A 7,026-nucleotide genomic window follows, 5' to 3' on the forward strand; every position below is an offset into this window, starting at 1 on the left:
AGGTCGACCACAACAGATTCTACAAGTGAAGAAGCCAATAAGTTGGCTAAGGAAATGGAAGAGATGTCCCTCAAAGCTATTGAAATCAGGAAACTGGAAGAGAAAGTAAACAGTCTGGAGACAGACTGTAAACTTGCTCAAATTATGAATAAAGAGGAACAACAAAAGGTAGCAAGGTTAACAGAGAGGATAAAGAAACTAGAGAAAGAAATGACTCTAGGTGAGCCATTGGGACAGGAAAAAGAAAAAATTTGGACCAATATCATTGACTCTGTCAATGATATTTGGCCATCCATTCAAATAATTTTTTAGTAGATTGACCTAGTTAAAGAGGCCACATAGGCCATTCAAAAAGTCAGAACAGAGCTGGAAGGGATGCCAGAAGAGGCAACCAGAATCATTAACTTTTTGAATTCTAAAAACAAATATGAACTTGAAGAATTGAATATTGATGATAGGACAGGGACAATCCTAGAAGTAAAAAGAATCCTTACTAAAAGGAATTTGATGCACAATCCATGCATCTTTCCATAGATAGATTTAAGTAAAAAGAATCCATGCAGCTTTCCATAGATAGATTTAAGTTCAAGTTTGACACTTTGATATAGAAAGGTTTACCAAGTCCTTTGGTAATTAACGATAAATTGATGACACAGGAGGACTACAACAGGAAGCTCAGGGAAGTGGCCAAAGATCAAACCAACAAGGCAGCCATCCACAACACAGCAAAATAGGGGATGCCCTCTGGTAAATTCCTTTACCAAGCTTTGGAGAACTTGTTTTAACTCCAACATGAGGTAAAACACTTGTTTGTAAATAAGCCTACATTTTCTAAGTACACAGATGTTGATGAGGTCTTCAGAAAGTTGAAGAACATTTAGTTACCAACTGAAGAGAGATGGGAGCAGCTAACTGACTTACTTTAAGTCAAAGTAAGCCCAAAAATTAACACAGTTCGGTAAAAATAGAATGGTGAAAGTAAATGGGAAGTTGTCCCAGTCAAAGAGTATCAGTGAAAGAAGATAAGTCGAAGAGTATCAGATGACAGCTAAAATATCAAAAGGAATCAAATATAATAGTGCCAGAAAGAAAATTACTTAGAAAGGTGGCATTACCTTTTTAGAATTAGATATTTTTTCCCTAAAATAAATCCCAAGTCAGTTTGGGATATTTTGTAAATAATTCTGTATAAATACTTCATAATTCGAAGTATGTAGGGTGGATTTTAATAGATATTTCTATAGACTTTTTTATCAGAAGACCCAGAGGGTTATTGTATCATTTGCTGAGCCAGCAAGATGGATTGATAAATAAAGATCAGATATTTCCAAGGATTCATGTGTTGAGCGAACTTCAAAGAAGTATTCTCATGTGTTATTGTTATTTTTCTCAAGTTATTCATAATCTTTAATGTGTTCCTGAATCTAAATGCTATAACTGGAATAATACTTCAAAATTTGTTTAATTACACTTTATCTTAACAGTTATACATTTAAATGTTTTCTGTTGATATCTAAGTTAAGGAATTCTTAATTTCTCATTGGTTTAGATTGATTTCTTTAATATCTAGGTTAAAGTATTCTTAATTTCCCTTTGATCCTGATTACCCCTTCATTTCTCATTCATTATTCAGTCTGAGAACCCTCAATTTCTCTCTCACCCCTAGTGAAACCCTTTCACCCCTCTGTTTTAAAGATTTGAAAAACACTTTGTTATATTTCCCTTTGAACATTCCCTTTAGTGAGTTAATCTAGTTTTGCTTCCTTATTTTTTGATTCCATAGCCCAATGGTCTAAAATACATCAATCTATCCATCTGTTTAAGTAATCCCACCATCCAATCTCAAATACAAATCAAAATCCCAAGAACAATCATAACTAGACTAAAATTAAAACAAACAAAGTTAAATCATACAGAGAGAGCCCTCTCTGAGTTTAGGTTGGCTAGAACCTATGCTCCAAAGTTGGTTAGTGGTTAACTCAGAAATTTATTTTTTCTGACAACTTTTAGAGAAATTATTGAGTGATAACATAGAGGATGAAATATAATTAATGGTAGAGTAATACATGCACCAATAGTCCTTTACATGGAATCCTTTTAGTATAACTTCTTGTAGGAATATAGTGAACCTGCAATGGATGTATTGAGATTGATCCAGGTGGATATTGGTGGTCACCCACCTATTCCACTTGGATCCCCACCATTTTTTCTTTCAATTTCCTTAATTGTAGCACATTTTACTATTTTTGGTAGTTTTTCGAGCCTTGAACTTCTAGAGCTGTTTTGAGGCCCTAAACGACATTTTTTTGGAAAACAGGAAAATGTGAGTATTCAAATGTAATTTTTTGTTGAAAGTTGCAGTCCTCTGATAGATATTTATAATGATGTATCATTCACGTCAAACGGAGATCGTATACTGAAGTTACAACCCCAGGAAATTGATGTACCAATATACCCCAAGCAAGGCCACATTTTTGGTGCTTAATCTCCTAAAGTTACCTTTTCTTATGTTTAGGGTTTTACATTGTTTCTCAATAATAAAAATGTCTTTGAGCCTCATTATAACACAATTCAGAAGACATGTAGTCACCACATCTCTTCTCAGAGATAAGCAACCATCACCTGAGCTAGTTTATTTCCATTCTGCATGTAGATAGTTTTCAGTACTTTGTTATTAATGAATTGAAGTTCTATTTCCGTTGTATCTTTGTGTTTTTGTTTATCTCTTTGTTTATGTTTATATATGCATTTAATTTCATTCCTTCATAAATATGGATCAGTGGTATGAGAGCAATATGATCTTTCTCTGTTTTTCTTTGCATGTCCCCAACGAGGTCGAGGTATAAGGAGTTAGGGATCGAACTGGTTGAACCTTTGCAATACCAACTTCACTGACCCTGACAACCTCCGATGGTGGAAGAAAATAAAGATGAGGGAGTAGGAAATCCTTTCAAAATATTGCTCGAAGAAGCCCTCGAGCAACAAAGGAATGCGATGATGGACAACTTTTCCTAGATCCTTCGACAGATACCCACAGGTGACACATCTTCATCTAGAAGCCACCTTGGAGGCACCACTCCCTTTAAGGTACAAGTCAACTTTGACATTTCCATATTCAAAGGCTAGATAGATGTATATTTCATAAATAAGTGGTTAAATCTATTGCAAGGATATTTTTCAGTTCATGATTTTTCGAATAGGGAAAAGATTACTTTTTCACTCCTCAAAGTCATTGCCCATGTCAAGGACTGGTGGGAAACCTACTATGAGAAAAGGGATGAGAGGGAACCCTCACTATTTTCAGCTACACCCACTTGGAATTATTTTTGAGATGCCATTAAGGAACAATATTACCCTGTCAGGAGCTATGAAGCTAAGTACATAAAATGGCCACACTACGGCAGGGAAGGGACCAAGACGTGTCAGAGTTCACAAATATTTTTCATACCCTTTGCATGAAGTTGGGTATCAGGGATTCTGAGCTACATCTGGTACTCAAGTATTGTGACTGTCTGCACAAATACATCCAGGATGAGATGGGATTCCTGGACATCTCCTCACTTGGCACTGCCTATTGATATCTTGTCAAGATCGAGCATAAATTTAAACAGAAGAAGAAAGACTTTGGATCTAAGAATTTGAAGCAAAGGAAAGGCACCTCCAAACCACATAACAAAGGAAAAATTCAAGGCGAGGTGACCCACGACAACCCAACGAAGTCGCAAGAAAAGAGAAACACCATGAAGATAAAGAAGAACACAAGAAAGTGGTATGAGTTCCATAAGAGCCCCACTCACAACACAAGTGAGTGTCAAGCCAAGGAGTCACTGGTGGTCGAGTTGAAGGCTTCAGAGTTAGATGCATGTTCTGACTCTGAGTCAAAACCTGATAAGGGGAATAACAAAGGGAAGCATATTATTAATGCGGAGCCTAGCACCATTGTTTTCACCACCAGGATCTAGAATATTGAGCCTAAAGATCCAGAGGAAGGGGGGTGTCTCTTCCACTCGCAGATGTGGGTAAAGGGGTCTTCGTTGAAGTTCATTATCAACAACGTGAGCTAAAAGAACCTCATATCATAAGAGGTTGTGAAGCGGTTGAGCCTACTGACCACACCACACCTGCAGTCATACACCATCGAGTGGCTTCACCAAGGGCCAACAGTGTCGCCTTCCCTAAAGCATCAAGCCCTTCATGGATCAGGTATTATGTGATGTTTCTCCTTTTGAAGTTTGTGATGTATTATTAGGCCAACCATACTTGTGGAAGTGTCATGTTGTGTATGATTCAAGGCCTCGCATGGTTATTATTAATTTGGGCAATAAGTTATATATGATACAGAATGTAGCCCCGCTTACTGCCATCTCTTTGATCTCTGCTAAACAATGTACTAAGATCATATCCCAGATTGGGAAATTTGTTTTCTTTCTGATTCGCTCTCAAAGTAAGGGGAAGATCGTGGCCACATCCATGGCCCCCAAGAGGGTTCCTCCACATAGCAAAAGTAGGTGGATAAGGTCATGGAGGAATATGGGATCATCTTCTCCTCACCCACAGGGGTACCCTTGCACTATCAAGTCAAGCATTCGATCGAACTGACTCCCAGAGAAACTCTACCCAACGGGCTAGTATATTGACGCTCCATTCTAGAAAATGAAGAGATCAAGCAAAAAATCCAAGAGTTTCTACAAAAAGGGCACATCTGACCAAATTTCTCACCCTATGGGAGCCTTATTGTACTTGTATTGAAGAAGGATGGGACCTAGAGGCTCTACATTGATTATCGAGCACTAAACAAAATCATTGTCAGGAACATGTATCCAATCCCATGGATTGATGACCTTCTGGACCAACAAGCGAGCCAATTATTTCAGCAAGATCGATCTGAAGTTTGGCTATCACCAGGTTCCAATAGAGCCCACATATGTATGCAAGACCACCTTCAAATCCAAGGAAGGCCTTTTTGAATGGTTGGTCATGCCCTTTGGGTTGACAAATTCCCCTACTACTTTTATGAGGCTAATGGATGACATCTTATGGCCCTTCACCAACTCATTCGTGGTTTTTTATCTAGACGACATCCTCATCTTCAGCAAGAGTTGGGAAGAGCACTTGCAACACATTCGACAGGTCCTTGAAACCTTGTGGTAGCACAAACTGTGTTTCAACTTAGATAAATGCACCTTTGGCATGATCCAGGTCTGATATATGGGTTACATCATAGATGAGTGAGGTGTGCATGTGGATGCGGCTAAGATTCAAATCATTCAAAATTAGCCAGCCCCAACAACTATAACAGAGCTTTGCAGATTTTTGGGCCTTGCAAATGTTTATCAAAGGTTCGTGTTGGGATTCTCCCATATCACTTGGTTATTAAGTCAGATTACCATGGGTAGAGAAAAAGAAAAGTTTTCATGGTTTGAGTCCCAACAGAAGGTCTATGTTGAGCTAAAGCACCACCTATATTTTGCACCAGTACTGACATTCCAGACCTCCAAAATCCATTTGGAATTGAGACATACACCTCTGACTATGCTATTGGTGCAGTACTCACCCATCATAGGCATCCAGTCACCTATCATAGTGAGACACTTTCTAATACAATTCGAAAGTACCCCACCCATGATAAAGAGATGTGTTCTATCGTGCAGGCTTGTCAGCAATGGAAGAATTACATTCGAGGGAAGGAGATGGTCATCCACACCGATCACCAACCTCTTCAGTTTATATAGACATAAGAGAAGTTGAAGAACAATTGCCATTAGAAGTGGTCTACATATCTAAAACAATTCCACTTGAACATTAAATACAAAAATGGCAACACCAATCATGTTGTAGACTACCTTAGTCGACCCCTAGTTGCAGCACTAACTATTGTTCTCAACTCTTGTGGTCACGAGACCGTTGGATGGCTGAAACTATATAAAAATGATCTAGAGTTTGCCTCCACATACAAGATGTTAGTGGATGGCAAGAAAGTTCATGATTTCCACCTCCAACATGCATTATTATGCTACTTGGTCCACCTCTGTGTTCCTTCAAGCGAGTGTGCCAAGCTGATTTTGGAGGCGCACTACAATCAGGTCGTAGGACACTTTAGTGTGGAGAAAATTGCAGTTGTACTACAAAATTACTTTTACTAGCTAAAAATTTGACAGGAGTTGGGAAATATATTAGATCCTACACTTCCTGCACCATCGCCAAGCCAACCATCAAGACGCAAGGCTTGTACACTCCTCTGCCTACTCTCAGCTAGCCTTGGGAATCCATCTCCATGGATTATCTAGCCTACTCTCAGCTAGCCTCCCTTCTACCAAGCATGATAATGACTATGTATTTGTGGTCATGGACAGTTTTTCTAAGATAGCTATATTGGTGGCCTGCGAGAAGAGTATCACAGTAGAGGACACTGCCAAGCTCTTCTTTGAACAAGTGTGGGTACATTTTGGGATCCCACAGACCATTATATTAGATCAAGATAGCAGGTTCCTGAGCACATTGTGGTCAAGCCTCTAAACGCTACTAGACACAAAGCTCACCAATTTGACTGCATTCTATCCCCATACTAATGGCCAAATAGAGGTCGTCAACAGGATGATAGTGCACATACTATGCATGTACAAATCCAAGCATCTACGAAACTGGGATGAGATCCTTCCTTATGTGCAACACAACTATAACAAATCTCTACAAAGCTCGACTAGTTGCAGTCCCTTTCAAGTGGGTCTAGGATTTCAACCATTGTGTCTGATTGATGTTTCCATGCCTCATTCGACTACACAAACAGAATCCACACATGTACGTTCTCAGGTTGATAAAGCAACCAGATTTATTGAACACATCTAGCAAATCTGCCAATAGGTTCATGACATCTTAGAGTGGTCCAACACCAAGTACAAGCATCAACATGATCAATGTCACATGCCACACAATTTTCAAGTGGTCGATAAAGTTCGGTTGCATTTTCAGAAATAATTTCTTACCGGAGCCCATTGGAATCTCATACCACTCTGACATAGGCCTTAA

This window comes from Pinus tabuliformis, chromosome 8 (genome assembly GCF_031772625.1).
Source record: "Pinus tabuliformis cultivar Carrire ecotype Pingquan chromosome 8, CPIR1, whole genome shotgun sequence".
NCBI classification, from domain to species: domain Eukaryota; kingdom Viridiplantae; phylum Streptophyta; class Pinopsida; order Pinales; family Pinaceae; genus Pinus; species Pinus tabuliformis.